Here is a 13,737-nt window from a genome sequence, read left to right on the forward strand (position 1 = left end):
TGTTCGGGCGTGTTCAGGGTGGTATGAATGCTCACTTTCACCTGTCAGTGATGATGTGAGGGTTCCATATTCTTTTTTCCTTTTGATGAACAGTCTTTCCTGCTCTTTCCAAGAGGTGTCTCCTCTGAAGCAGCAGCAACAGCGCCCTCTGCAAAGAAAAGTCTAAAAAGCTTACAGCACCTGGTATTCCCAGGCGGTCTCCCATTCAAGTACTAACCAGGCCCGACCCTGCTTAGCTTCCGAGATCGGGCGTGTTCAGGGTGGTATGGCCGTAAGCGATTAACTCCACACACAATACCTCCTTTATACATGTGAATCATCACCATCATCAATGGTTCTTCTGTTGCTTTGCAACCATAACATCTTGAGGCGTGGGTGGGCGGGAGGGTCAATTGTTCCAAAATCAATCTCAAGGTGCAATTTTGTCATATCGTTGCAAGAAAAAAATCATTACAATTTTCAAAAATGACCTTCAGCAATATTGTCAGTGTTTCATATCCAGTTGTTTCCCTGATGCAGAGTAAACTCCCTGCTCTTTCATCGCTCTCTCCAAATAAGACAATTTGAAAATGATATGTTAATAAAACATGAATAAAGTAGTGTTTTGATTAGAAACAAATCTGATGAATGCTCCCTTTCACCTTTCAGTGATGATGTGAGGGTTCCATATTCTTTTTTCCTTTGATGAACAGTCTTTCCTGCTCTTTCCAAGAGGTGTCTCCTCTGAAGCAGCAGCAACAGCGCCCTCTGCAAAGAAAAGTCTAAAAAGCTTACAGCACCTGGTATTCCCAGGCAGTCTCCCATTCAAGTAGTAACCAGGCCCGACCCTGCTTAGCTTCCGAGATCGGACGAGATCGGGCGTGTTTTTTTTTTTTCTCTTTTATTATAAAATAAATCAGTTTTTATGTACAAGAAAACTTGAATTCCAATGTAACATCACAGAAAATAAATAAAATCAAATGCAAACAATAACCATCAGCTTTTACCAAATCGGCCCTCCTGCCAAGTATTATGCAAAACTATACATCAGTTTTCCTTTGTGATTGACAGAAATGAAACTGCATCCCTTAACAAAGTGTTGAAATTCTTCCTTATCATACTTAAAAATTAAACTTATGTCTTTTTTCAACCCCGATACAAAGTAGGCCCAGACAGATATTATTCTTTGTTCAAAATGTGCTAGATTCCTTCTTAGCCATATAGCATATCTAGCGTGACTTAGTACATGGTTTATCATATTTATGTTTATTTTCTCTTTCTTTTCCCATACTCCAAAGAAAACAATTTTTTTCCAGTCCTTTCCCTCAAAGTACTGCTTCCCCCAGTTCTTTTGCAAGAAATCCTTTAACTTCGTGAAAAAGATCTTCAGCTTGTCACACTCATAATACAAATGCATTAATGTCTCCGGAACAGTTTTGCATATATCGCATTCCCTTCTTACATTCTTATTTATTTGGTGTATCACCACATTTGTGTACAGTCTGTTGTGCCGTAATTTAAAGTCATGATCCTGACATTCTATACTATTCTTGCTTACATTCCACTGCTTCCATATTTGATTTCCTTCCATACCTGGGAACACCTTTTCCCAAACCTTTTCCGATGCAGGTTCCTTAAATTCATTTTGGATCAGCGCTTTGTAGTAGTCTTTTACCTTTGAATCACTTAGTGGCCTTTTCTCACCATTATTTTCCATATATAACTCGGGGAACGTTATTTTCCTTTCTATAACCACGTTATTTTCTATTTGCCTCACCCAATCTATTGGTATGCTTCCTTTTATTTTGTCATACATATTTACAGTAGTTGTTTCATTCATTTCATCGTCATACTCCTTAACTGCGTCTATTATAGCCTGGTCCCTTAGAAACCCAGGTATGAATTCATATAGGCAATCTTTTATTTGCGTTAGTCCGGAATAAAATAATTTTTTATCCCATAGCATGTTATTGTTCATTTTTATCAATGGGTTACACCATATTGGTTGATTTATTACCTGACTGTATTTTGTGCAGTCATATTTAATGTTTATTCTGTATTTCCCCCATGCCTCAAACACCTCTTTATAATATCTAGGCACTTTCTCATATATGGAGCTTTTCATTATCATTATTAGACCGTTTTCTTCACATCTTCCATTTTTATATAAATATTCCCTAAAAACATTTTTCCATCCATAATCAATCCTATCGTACAGATACTTTTTAACAGTTTTTATTCGTATTGCTTTTTTCTTAATATTCAAATCCACCAGTTTCAATCCTCCTTCTTCATATTTCCCTATCAGCGTCTTTTGTGCTATTCTTGCCAGTTTCCCATCCCAAATGTAATTTGTAATTGTGCTGTTTAGCTCTTTGTGCACCCACTCTGGCATGTCTATCACCGTCAAGGCATAGACAATCTTGGATAGTATTAATGCATTTACCACTAAAACCTTCCCCTTTAATTTTAATCTCCTCGGCTTCCACGCATTTAATGTGTTTTTCACTTTATTTATTACCCCATTCCATGTCTCATCTCTCGCCTCCTTTTCTTTCCCTCCCATATTTATCCCCAATATTTTCATATAATCCTTTGAAATTCTAAAAGGTATGTTACAATCACTTTGGCTTATATTTCCGACGTACATTATTTCAGTTTTGTCTATATTTACTTTAGCCCCTGCTGCTCTCCCATATACTTCCATTTTTCCCATTATCCTTTTCACGCTATTCATATTTTTTACCATACAAGTGGTGTCATCAGCATATTGCTGTATTTTGCTTTCACCTCCATTTGGCAATTTTATCCCCTCTATTTTCTTATCCTTCTTTATCATTTCCGCGAGACTTTCTGCAGTTAAGCTGTAAAGTACTGCCGATAGCGGGCACCCTTGCCTCACAGATCTCTCCAATGGAAAAGGATCCGTTATAGCTCCATTTATTTTTATCCTACTCTTTGCATTTTTGTACAATAATTTAATCCACTTGATTATTCTTTGCCCTAAACCAAATTTTTCTAATGTGCAAAATAAAAAACTATGCTCAACCCTATCGAAAGCTTTATTAAGGTCCATACTTAAAATAATTCCACCATCCTTCCCCATGCATTCAATTGTGTCCCTTATTGTGCAAATAATGTCCGATATGTCCCTCCCTGGTATCCCGTACGCCTGTGTTGGTGCTATGATTGTTGGTGCTGCTGTTTTTATTCTGTTTACTAATACTTTTGCTAAAATCTTGTAATCTGTGTTTAGTACAGTTAGCGGCCTATAGTTTTCCAGTTTTCTTTTGCTTCCCTTATTTTTATATATGATCGTTATTAGTCCTGTTGCCAGCGACTCTGGTACCTCCTGCTCCTTCTCCATCTCTGCATAAATTATGCTTAAAATTGGGAGCAGCTCGTCGATAAATGTTTTATAAAATTCACTTGTAAGGCCATCTGTTCCCGGACTTTTATTGGTATTTAATGACATTATTGATTCTTTTATTTCTATGACTTTGATGTTGTCATCACACATACTTTTCTCATCATTTGTTATCGTTTTCTTAATATTACCTAATACTGTAATTCTATCTTCCTCCTTTGCAATTCCTTTTTTGTATAGATTTTTATAAAATGTCCCAACATTTCCAATAATGTCTACAAAATCATTTACTATCTCTCCATTTTCATTTTCTAACTCTTCAATATATACCCTCTCCTGTTTCCTTTTTTCTAATCCCAAAAAATATCCTGTGCATCTCTCCCCCTTCATCGCATATTTCTCCCTACTCCTTGTTATTGCCCCCATACATTTATTCTGTTCATAAGCGTCCAGTTTGGATTTCACCTTTATGTATTGTTCTATGCTATGTTTTGGATCCTTATCAATTCTTTCTGCCTCTTCTGCCAGCTCATCCTTCAAGCATTTTATTTTCTCTCTTTCTTTAAAAGCCCGGACCTTTGCATATCTAATACTTATTGTCCTTATCTTTTGCTTCAGTCTTTCCCACCATAATCCCTTGCTTCTACATATGTCTATGTTATTTTTTCCATTCTCTATGCAGGCCACTATTTTCCTTCTATATCCCTCTTCCTCTAGGAGAGTATTGTTTAGGCACCACACTCCTCCTCCCCTTCTCTCTATCCCAGTACCAACCTCTATTGACAGGATTGCATGGTCACTGAATGATGTGAATTTATACACCATATTTTTTATAAATTTAACCATTGTCTGATGTGCTATACATAAGTCTATTCTGCTTTGTTTTAATTCCCCCATTACTATTTGCCTTCTTGAGTATTCTCTCCTGTTTGGGTTTTCGTTCCTCCATACATCAATTAATTGTTTTTCCTCCAATGTTTTCAGAAAAATCTTTCTTGAAGTATCATTTTTTAATTGCTTCCCTCTTGCCACATCCAACCTTGTACTTTTTAAATTAAAATCTCCCACTATTATACAGTTTCCCACACACCATTTTCCTAAATCCAAGAAAAAAACCTTCCTGTCTGCTTCTATATTTGGTGCATATATATTAATTATTCGGTACTCTATCTTTTTGTATTTAAATTCTATGATTATGGCTCTTCCTTCTTTTCCTTTGTAGATTTCTTTGAGGTTTTCTACAGCATTATTTCTTATCAGGATTGCTACCCCACATGATTTATCCGTACCATGGTTTGTATACATAATGTCTTTCCATTTTGTTTTTATATCTTCCATGATCTGGTCTGTCCAGTTCGTTTCTTGCAGACATAATATGTCATTATTTCTACATTTATTTAATAGTTTTTCAAATTTGCTTTGATTTCTTAGCCCATTTGTGTTGAATGAAATCAAGCTTAACATTAAACATATAATTATGGTTTCATTCCCAACCTTCATTTTGTCCTTCTTTCCTCCTTCTTCCTCCTTTTCTCCTCAGCTTGGAGCACAGCTTTCCTTTTCTTTGTGGTCCCCTCCGCCTTTCGTTCCTTCTGCGGTCTGGTTACACTCTCTTCCTCTGAAATACCCTCGATAACCATGAAGTCCATCGCAGTTTCCCTCTCGTCTCGATTTCCTTCTCCATGCTGCTTTACTCCAATGCCGCCGGTTCCGTCTGCTGGAGTCTTTTCACGGGGAGCCTTCTCTCCACTCGATTCCTCTCCGGACCGGCTCTCCTCCTGCCCTGTAGTTTCCACCACGTCTCCTGCTGCGACGTCCCTCCGGGTTTGCCGTTCTTGGTTCTGCACCTTGGACTCCACCCCGCTCTCTGGGACGCCCCCTGGGTCTCCCTCCGTCTGCATGTCGTCATCGTCGCTTTCCTCTGTCTCCTCCTTCTCGCTGTCAGTGCTGTTGCCCTCCTCCTCCACATCGACATCTTCTCTCTCCGCTGCTTTTGGCACACACTCCCTTGCATAGTGTCCCTGTTCTTTACATCTGTGACATCTGAATTCTGGGCATTCTCTGAAGATGTGACCCGGTTGTATACATAGTCTGCATACTTTCCCCTGTCCGTCATGGATCACGCGAAAGTATTCTCCCCCCACTAGTGTTTCGAACTTGGTTGAGTAGGGTAACGATTTCACTGTTTCAGTGAACCGGACCTTCAAGAACCTGGTTCCATTGGCTACGTCCGTTCCTGGCCACATTCTTCTTTTGATTGGCGAGATTGCCTTAACTCCCCATTCTGCAAGTTTTAAAAGAATGACACGATCCACAATGTACGTCGGCAAGTTTAGAAATGATACCACCAGTTCGTCATTTCTAATTTCTTTTGCAAAAATCGTGCTCTTCTTTATTCTAATCCCATCTAACAGTTTATCCTTCCCTTCAACATTGTCCATTGTTATTTCATATTTCTTGGGCGTGGTAAAACGGCATCCATTCACCACCCCGCACGTTTTTTTAACTTCACTCAAAAGTTCCATCATAGTCACCATCTCATCTCCAATGATCTCTACCGCCAAGGTAAGCGCCCTCTCAAATTTCTTTTCTGTGCTTGGAAGAGGCTCCGAGGTACTTTTACTGCTGTCCGTGATCCTTCTCGTGGTCGTTTCCTTTCCAATGTCGGCATTCTTTGTCGGTTGCTGCATCTTGCCGTTGTCAATGATCCTGCAGGTGGTCGTGGTCTTTCCCTGGTCAGTATTCTTAGGCGATCTCTGCTCCATGCCGTTTTCCATATTCTTTGTCGTTGTGCTTGCCGGTCCGCTGTCAGCTGCCATGAGATCTGTCCTACTCCTCTCTACTCGCTCTCTCCTCTCTTTGACGTCACTCATTCAAAACACACACACCCTCAAAAAAAGAGATGTTCCCCCGAACAGCAAGCTGCTGGGGGAATAAAATCGAACACAAAAAGTAAAAAACACTCTCACTCACTTTCAACCTAGCCCAAAACAAAAAACAAAAGAATTCCTCCTGCTCTCTCCACCTGCTCTCTCTGCTCCTTCACTTCCTGGTTGCACACCTGAACGCAATCAGACGTGATCGGGCGTGTTCAGGGTGGTATGGCCGTAAGCGGTTAACTCCACCCACAATACCTCCTTTATACATGTGAATCATCACCATCATCAATGGTTCTTCTGTTGCTTTGCAACCATAGCATCTTGATGTGTGGGTGGGCGGGGGGGTCAATTGTTCCAAAATCAATCTCAAGGTGCAATTTTGTCATATCGTTGCAAGAAAAAAATCATTACAATTTTCAAAAATGACCTTCAGCAATATTGTCAGTGTTTCATATCCAGTTGTTTCCTTGATGCAGAGTAAACTCCCTGCTCTTTCATCGCTCTCTCCAAATAAGACAATTTGAAAATGATATGTTAATAAAACATGAATAAAGTAGTGTTTTGATTAGAAACAAATCTGATGAATGCTCACTCTCACCGATGATGTGAGGGTACCATATTCTTTTTCCTTTGATGAACAGTCTTTCCTGCTCTTTCCAAGAGGTGTCTCCTCTGAAGCAGCAGCAACAGCGCCCTCTGCAAAGACAAGTCTAAAAAGCTTACAGCACCTTGTATTCCCAAGCGGTCTCCCATCCAAGTACTAACCAGGCCCGACCCTGCTTAGCTTCCGAGATCAGACGAGATCGGGCGTGTTCAGGGTGGTATGGATGTTAGCGATTAACTCCACCCACAATACCTCCTTTATACATGTGAATCATCACCATCATCAATGGTTCTTCTGTTGCTTTGCAACCATAGAATCTTGAGGTGTGGGTGGGCGGGAGGGTCAATTGTTCCAAAATCAATCTCAAGGTGCAATTTTTTCATATCGTTGCAAGAAAAAAATCATTACAATTTTCAAAAATGACCTTCAGCAATATTGTCAGTGTTTCATATCCAGTTGTTTCCTTGATGCAGAGTAAACTCCCTGCTCTTTCATCGCTCTCTCCAAATAAGACAATTTGAAAATGATATGTTAATAAAACATGAATAAAGTAGTGTTTTGATTAGAAACAAATCTGATGAATGCTCACTCTCACCGATGATGTGAGGGTTCCATTTTCTTTTTTCCTTTGATGAACAGTCTTTCCTGCTCTTTCCAAGAGGTGTCTCCTCTGAAGCAGCAGCAACAGCGCCCTCTGCAAAGAAAAGTCTAAAAAGCTTACAGCACCTGGTATTCCCAGGTGGTCTCCAATTCAAGTACTAACCAGGCCCGACCCTGCTGAGCTTCCGTGATCAGACGAGATCGCGCGTGTTCAGGGTTGTATGGCCGTAAGCGATTAACTCCACCCACAATACCTCCTTTATACATGTGAATCATCACCATCATCAATGGTTCTTCTGTTGCTTTGCAACCATAGAATCTTGAGGTGTAGGTGGGCAGGGGGGTCAATTGTTCCAAAATCAATCTCAAGGTGCAATTTTGTCATATCGTTGCAAGAAAAAAATCATTACAATTTTCAAAAATGACCTTCAGCAATATTGTCAGTGTTTCATATCCAGTTGTTTCCTTGATGCAGAGTAAACTCCCTGCTCTTTCATCGCTCTCTCCAAATAAGACAATTTGAAAATGATATGTTAATAAAACATGAATAAAGTAGTGTTTTGATTAGAAACAAATCTGATGAATGCTCACTTTCACCTTTCAGTGATGATGTGAGGGTTCCATATTCTTTTTTCCTTTGATGAACAGTCTTTCCTGCTCATTCCAAGAGGTGTCTCCTCTGAAGCAGCAGCAACAGCGCCCTCTGCAAAGAAAAGTCTAAAAAGCTTACAGAACCTGGTATTCCCAGGCGGTCCCCCATCCAAGTACTAACCAGGCCCGACCCTGCTTAGCTTCCGAGATCGGACGAGATCGGGTGTGTTCAGGGTGGTATGGCCATAAGCGATTAACTCCACCCACAATACCTCCTTTATACATGTGAATCATCACCATCATCAATGGTTCTTCTGTTGCTTTGCAACCATAGCATCTTGATGTGTGGGTGGGTGGGCGGGGTCAATTGTTCCAAAATCAATCTCAAGGTGAAATTTTGTCATATCGTTGCAAGAAAAAAATCATTACAATTTTCAAAAATGACCCTTCAGCAATATTGTCAGTGTTTCATATCCAGTTGTTTCCTTGATGCAGAGTAAACTCCCTGCTCTTTCATCGCTCTCTCCAAATAAGACAATTTGAAAATGATATGTTAATAAAACATGAATAAAGTAGTGTTTTGATTAGAAACAAATCTGATGAATGCTCACTCTCACCGATGATGTGAGGGTTCCATATTCTTTTTTCCTTTGATGAACAGTCTTTCCTGCTCTTTCCAAGAGGTGTCTCCTCTGAAGCAGCAGCAACAGCGCCCTCTGCAAAGAAAAGTCTAAAAAGCTTACAGCACCTGGTATTCCCAGGCGGTCTCCCATTCAAGTACTAACCAGGCCCCACCCTGCTTAGCTTCCGAGATCGGACGAGATCGGGCGTGTTCAGGGTGGTATGGCCGTAAGCGATTAACTCCACCCACAATACCTCCTTTATACATGTGAATCATCACCATCATCAATGGTTCTTCTGTTGCTTTGCAACCATAGAATCTTGAGGTGTAGGTGGGCAGGGGGGTCAATTGTTCCAAAATCAATCTCAAGGTGCAATTTTGTCATATCGTTGCAAGAAAAAAATCATTACAATTTTCAAAAATGACCTTCAGCAATATTGTCAGTGTTTCATATCCAGTTGTTTCCCTGATGCAGAGTAAACTCCCTGCTCTTTCATCGCTCTCTCCAAATAAGACAATTTGAAAATGATATGTTAATAAAACATGAATAAAGTAGTGTTTTGATTAGAAACAAATCTGATGAATGCTCACTTTCACCTTTCAGTGATGATGTGAGGGTTCCATATTCTTTTTTCCTTTGATGAACAGTCTTTCCTGCTCTTTCCAAGAGGTGTCTCCTCTGAAGCAGCAGCAACAGCGCCCTCTGCAAAGAAAAGTCTAAAAAGCTTACAGAAGCTGGTACTCCCAGGCGGTCCCCCATCCAAGTACTAACCAGGCCCGACCCTGCTTAGCTTCCGAGATCGGACGAGATCGGGTGTGTTCAGGGTGGTATGGCCATAAGCGATTAACTCCACCCACAATACCTCCTTTATACATGTGAATCATCACCATCATCAATGGTTCTTCTGTTGCTTTGCAACCATAGCATCTTGATGTGTGGGTGGGTTGGGGGGGTCAATTGTTCCAAAATCAATCTCAAGGTGAAATTTTGTCATATCGTTGCAAGAAAAAAATCATTACAATTTTCAAAAATGACCTTCAGCAATATTGTCAGTGTTTCATATCCAGTTGTTTCCTTGATGCAGAGTAAACTCCCTGCTCTTTCATCGCTCTCTCCAAATAAGACAATTTGAAAATGATATGTTAATAAAACATGAATAAAGTAGTGTTTTGATTAGAAACAAATCTGATGAATGCTCACTCTCACCGATGATGTGCGGGTTCCATATTCTTTTTTCCTTTGATGAACAGTATTTCCTGCTCTTTCCAAGAGGTGTCTCCTCTGAAGCAGCAGCAACAGCGCCCTCTGCAAAGAAAAGTCTAAAAAGCTTACAGCACCTGGTATTCCCAGGCGGTCTTCCATTCAAGTACTAACCAGGCCCGACCCTGCTTAGCTTCCGAGATCGGACGAGATCGGGCGTGTTCAGGGTGGTATGGCCGTAAGCGATTAACTCCACCCACAATACCTCCTTTATACATGTGAATCATCACCATCATCAATGGTTCTTCTGTTGCTTTGCAACCATAGAATCTTGAGGTGTAGGTGGGCGGGAGGGTCAATTGTTCCAAAATCAATCTCAAGGTGCATTTTTGTCATATCGTTGCAAGAAAAAAATCATTACAATTTTCAAAAATGACCTTCAGCAATATTGTCAGTGTTTCATATCCAGTTGTTTCCCTGATGCAGAGTAAACTCCCTGCTCTCTCATCGCTCTCTCCAAATAAGACAATTTGAAAATGATATGTTAATAAAACATGAATAAAGTAGTGTTTTGATTAGAAACAAATCTGATGAATGCTCACTTTCACCGATGATGTGAGGGTTCCATATTCTTTTTTCCTTTGATGAACAGTCTTTCCTGCTCTTTCCAAGAGGTGTCTCCTCTGAAGCAGCAGCAACAGCGCCCTCTGCAAAGAAAAGTCTAAAAAGCTTACAGCACCTGGTATTCCCAGGCGGTCTCCCATTCAAGTACTAACCAGGCCCGACCCTGCTTAGCTTCCGAGATCGGACGAGATCGGGCGTGTTCAGGGTGGTATGGCCGTAAGCGATTAACTCCACCCACAATACCTCCTTTATACATGTGAATCATCACCATCATCAATGGTTCTTCTGTTGCTTTGCAACCATAGCATCTTGAGGTGTGGGTGGGCGGGAGGGTCAATTGTTCCAAAATCAATCTCAAGGTGCAATTTTGTCATATCGTTGCAAGAAAAAAATCATTACAATTTTCAAAAATGACCTTCAGCAATATTGTCAGTGTTTCATATCCAGTTGTTTCCCTGATGCAGAGTAAACTCCCTGCTCTTTCATCGCTCTCTCCAAATAAGACAATTTGAAAATGATATGTTAATAAAACATGAATAAAGTAGTGTTTTGATTAGAAACAAATCGGATGAATGCTCACTTTCACCTTTCAGTGATGATGTGAGGGTTCCATATTCTTTTTTCCTTTGATGAACAGTCTTTCCTGCTCTTTCCAAGAGGTGTCTCCTCAGAAGCAGCAGCAACAGCGCCCTTTGCAAAGAAAAGTCTAAAAAGCTTACAGCACCTGGTATTCCCAGGCGGTCTCCCATTCAAGTACTAACCAGGCCCCACCCTGCTTAGCTTCCGAGATTGGACGAGATCGGGCGTGTTTTTTTTTTTTTTCTTTTATTATCAAAAATAGATTGAATTTACATGTTTTTACATACATTTGTTTTTTACATCATTCCTTTACATGTTTGCCTCTGTCAGGTCTTAACTTTTAACATGTATACATCACTCGATACAGGAAACACACAAATCAATAAAAACAATAAAACCAACCAAAAACAAAAAGCCCCAAAACAATTCTTAACCAAAATCCATTCTCACCTCATTCACATCTCCATTCGTTATTTCTATGAAGGTGCTCCCGTCCACAAACCCTTTCTGAAAGTCGTCTTTCCCAATGTAGCTGTGCATCACTTTCACATCCCTTTCTGTCAAATTTTTAAAAACATTCCACACATCACATTTTCTCCTTTCATACTGCGCAGTGTTTCTCCTAAGTTTCACTGCATATCGTGCGTGGCTCAGGACATAGTTTAACAGATTTACATTGCATCCTCTCTTTCTCTCCACCACGCCAAACAACCACAGCTTCTTCCATTCGCTCCTCCCCACAAAGTCTCCCTCCCAGCACCTATTTATTAACTCCCTTATTTTCCCAAAGTACACCCTTAGTTCCCCACATTCAACAAACTCATGCATACATGTCTCCACTCCCACTTCACATACGTCACATTCCTTTCCCACCTCCCGGTCAAACTTGCTCTTTATCAGATTGTTGTATATCCTGTTGTGCCTTAGCATGTAGTCAAAGTGTTCACATTCAGTCGTGTTCCACTTCACTCTCAGATTGGTCCATATTTGCTTTGCATCCATGTTATCCATTACTTTGACCCACACTTTCTCTGCAGCCGGCCTCCTCAGTTCTTTCTCCCTCATACATTCATATATCATCCTTGTTTTTACATCCTTCAGACTCAACTTGCACTCCCCTTCCCCTACATACATATCTATTTCATCTTCTCCTCCGTTCACGTTCTCTCTCTCAATCATTTCCATCCATTCTTTGGGCATTGCTTTTTTTATTTTTTCTATGACCCCTTCAGCTGTACCCGGCCATATTTCATCCCCATTCCCCCCTGACCTCATCTACGATCACCTGTGCCCTCATAAAACCTGGTGTGTACTCGTACACCATGTCCCTCACCTTCCTTATCCCTGCTCTCCATATTACCCTGTTAAAGATGGTCTCCCCCTCCACTGTGATTTTTGGATTTAAAAACGCTGGCTGCTCCCATACCTGCTTTACATTTTTGCATTCATACTTCACGAAACTCAGAAACTCTCCCCACGCTCCCAGCATCTCTTTGTAATAATCAGTCGCTCCATCTAACATCCCTTTTTTCATTTTCATATACACTCCACTCTCACCACACCCTCCAGTTTTGTTGATAGCTTCTGTTAAAAACACCTTCCACACCTGATCACTTTTATTCTTTAAGTATCTCACCATCATTTTCACCCTCAGTGCTTTTTTTTCCCTCTCTAAGTTAACCAGTTTCAGTCCCCAGTCTTCATACTCATTTTCTAGTACTTCCCTTGCTATTCTAACCCCCTTCCCATCCCACAAAAAGTCACTCACCATTCCTCTCACTTCTTTCATCACTTTCTCAGGCACATCCATCACATTCATCACATACACCAGCTTGCTCATTATTAAACAATTTACTACAATTACCTTCCCTTTTAGCTTCAATCCTCTTCTTTTCCAAAACCCTAACGTCTTTCTAATCCTATTCACTATCCCCTCATACTGCCTATCTCTCCCTTCTTTCTCCTCTATCCCTAAATTTACACCTAACACCTTCATATACCCTTTGTTTTCCTTCATTCTGATATCCTCCCTCTCTTCTCTGTTCTCCCCTATGTACATTATCTCTGATTTCTCTATGTTTACTTTTGCTCCTGATGCCCTACCATACTGCTCTACACTTTTTAAAACCTCTACTACACTTTCTTTGTCCCTAACTGTCACTGTTGTGTCGTCTGCATATTGATATAGCGTGCTCATCTGTCCACCCGGTAGTTCTATGCCCTTAATCCCTCTATTTTGCAATATTAGTGCCGCTAGCGGCTCTGCTGACAAGGCGTACAGCAGAGCCGATAGCGAACATCCCTGTCTAACTGATCTCTCTAATCTAAACTCCTCTGTCACTATCCCGTTTATTTTTATCTTACTCGCTGCTCTTTCATACATCCTCCTTATCCATCCTATCATCCTATTTCCAAAACCCACTTTATCTAATACCTTATATAAATACCCATGATCTACTCTATCAAATGCTTTATTCAGATCCAAACTCGCTACTATCCCTATATTGTTCCCCTTCATGTGTGTGATGGTGTCCCTAATACTGCTTATTGTGTCGGCTATGTCTCTTCCTGGTATGCTATATGCTTGTGTGCTTCCCACCACCGTCCCTATAACCCCCTTTATCCTATTCGCTAACACCTTTGCTAATATTTTATAATCACCATTTAACATTGTGAGTGGTCTGTAATTTT

General features: G+C 40.5%; 6 non-coding genes and 2 pseudogenes across 6 annotated transcripts; all 8 read right to left on the reverse strand.

The window, feature by feature from the left end:
* Nucleotides 1-168: 168 nt before the first annotated feature.
* On the reverse strand, nt 169-277 carry LOC138409511 (5S ribosomal RNA; annotated as a pseudogene).
* Nucleotides 278-6,941: 6,664 nt separating this feature from the next.
* Nucleotides 6,942-7,060, reverse strand: LOC138409342 (5S ribosomal RNA). Its single transcript, XR_011242662.1, has one exon. It is a non-coding gene; the product is annotated as a 5S ribosomal RNA (ribosomal RNA).
* Nucleotides 7,061-7,543: 483 nt separating this feature from the next.
* On the reverse strand, nt 7,544-7,662 carry LOC138409905 (5S ribosomal RNA; annotated as a pseudogene).
* Nucleotides 7,663-8,152: 490 nt separating this feature from the next.
* On the reverse strand, nt 8,153-8,271 carry LOC138408710 (5S ribosomal RNA). The gene has a single exon (XR_011242029.1). It is a non-coding gene; the product is annotated as a 5S ribosomal RNA (ribosomal RNA).
* Nucleotides 8,272-8,756: 485 nt separating this feature from the next.
* Nucleotides 8,757-8,875, reverse strand: LOC138408264 (5S ribosomal RNA). Its single transcript, XR_011241583.1, has one exon. It is a non-coding gene; the product is annotated as a 5S ribosomal RNA (ribosomal RNA).
* A 490-nt stretch (nt 8,876-9,365) lies between these two features.
* On the reverse strand, nt 9,366-9,484 carry LOC138409309 (5S ribosomal RNA). Its single transcript, XR_011242628.1, has one exon. It is a non-coding gene; the product is annotated as a 5S ribosomal RNA (ribosomal RNA).
* Nucleotides 9,485-9,968: 484 nt separating this feature from the next.
* Nucleotides 9,969-10,087, reverse strand: LOC138408610 (5S ribosomal RNA). Its single transcript, XR_011241929.1, has one exon. It is a non-coding gene; the product is annotated as a 5S ribosomal RNA (ribosomal RNA).
* A 483-nt stretch (nt 10,088-10,570) lies between these two features.
* Nucleotides 10,571-10,689, reverse strand: LOC138410188 (5S ribosomal RNA). Its single transcript, XR_011242984.1, has one exon. It is a non-coding gene; the product is annotated as a 5S ribosomal RNA (ribosomal RNA).
* Between the last annotated feature and the right edge of the window lie 3,048 nt (nt 10,690-13,737).

The sequence above is a fragment of the Paralichthys olivaceus genome, chromosome 5, assembly GCF_024713975.1.
Source record: "Paralichthys olivaceus isolate ysfri-2021 chromosome 5, ASM2471397v2, whole genome shotgun sequence".
Classification (NCBI taxonomy): domain Eukaryota; kingdom Metazoa; phylum Chordata; class Actinopteri; order Pleuronectiformes; family Paralichthyidae; genus Paralichthys; species Paralichthys olivaceus.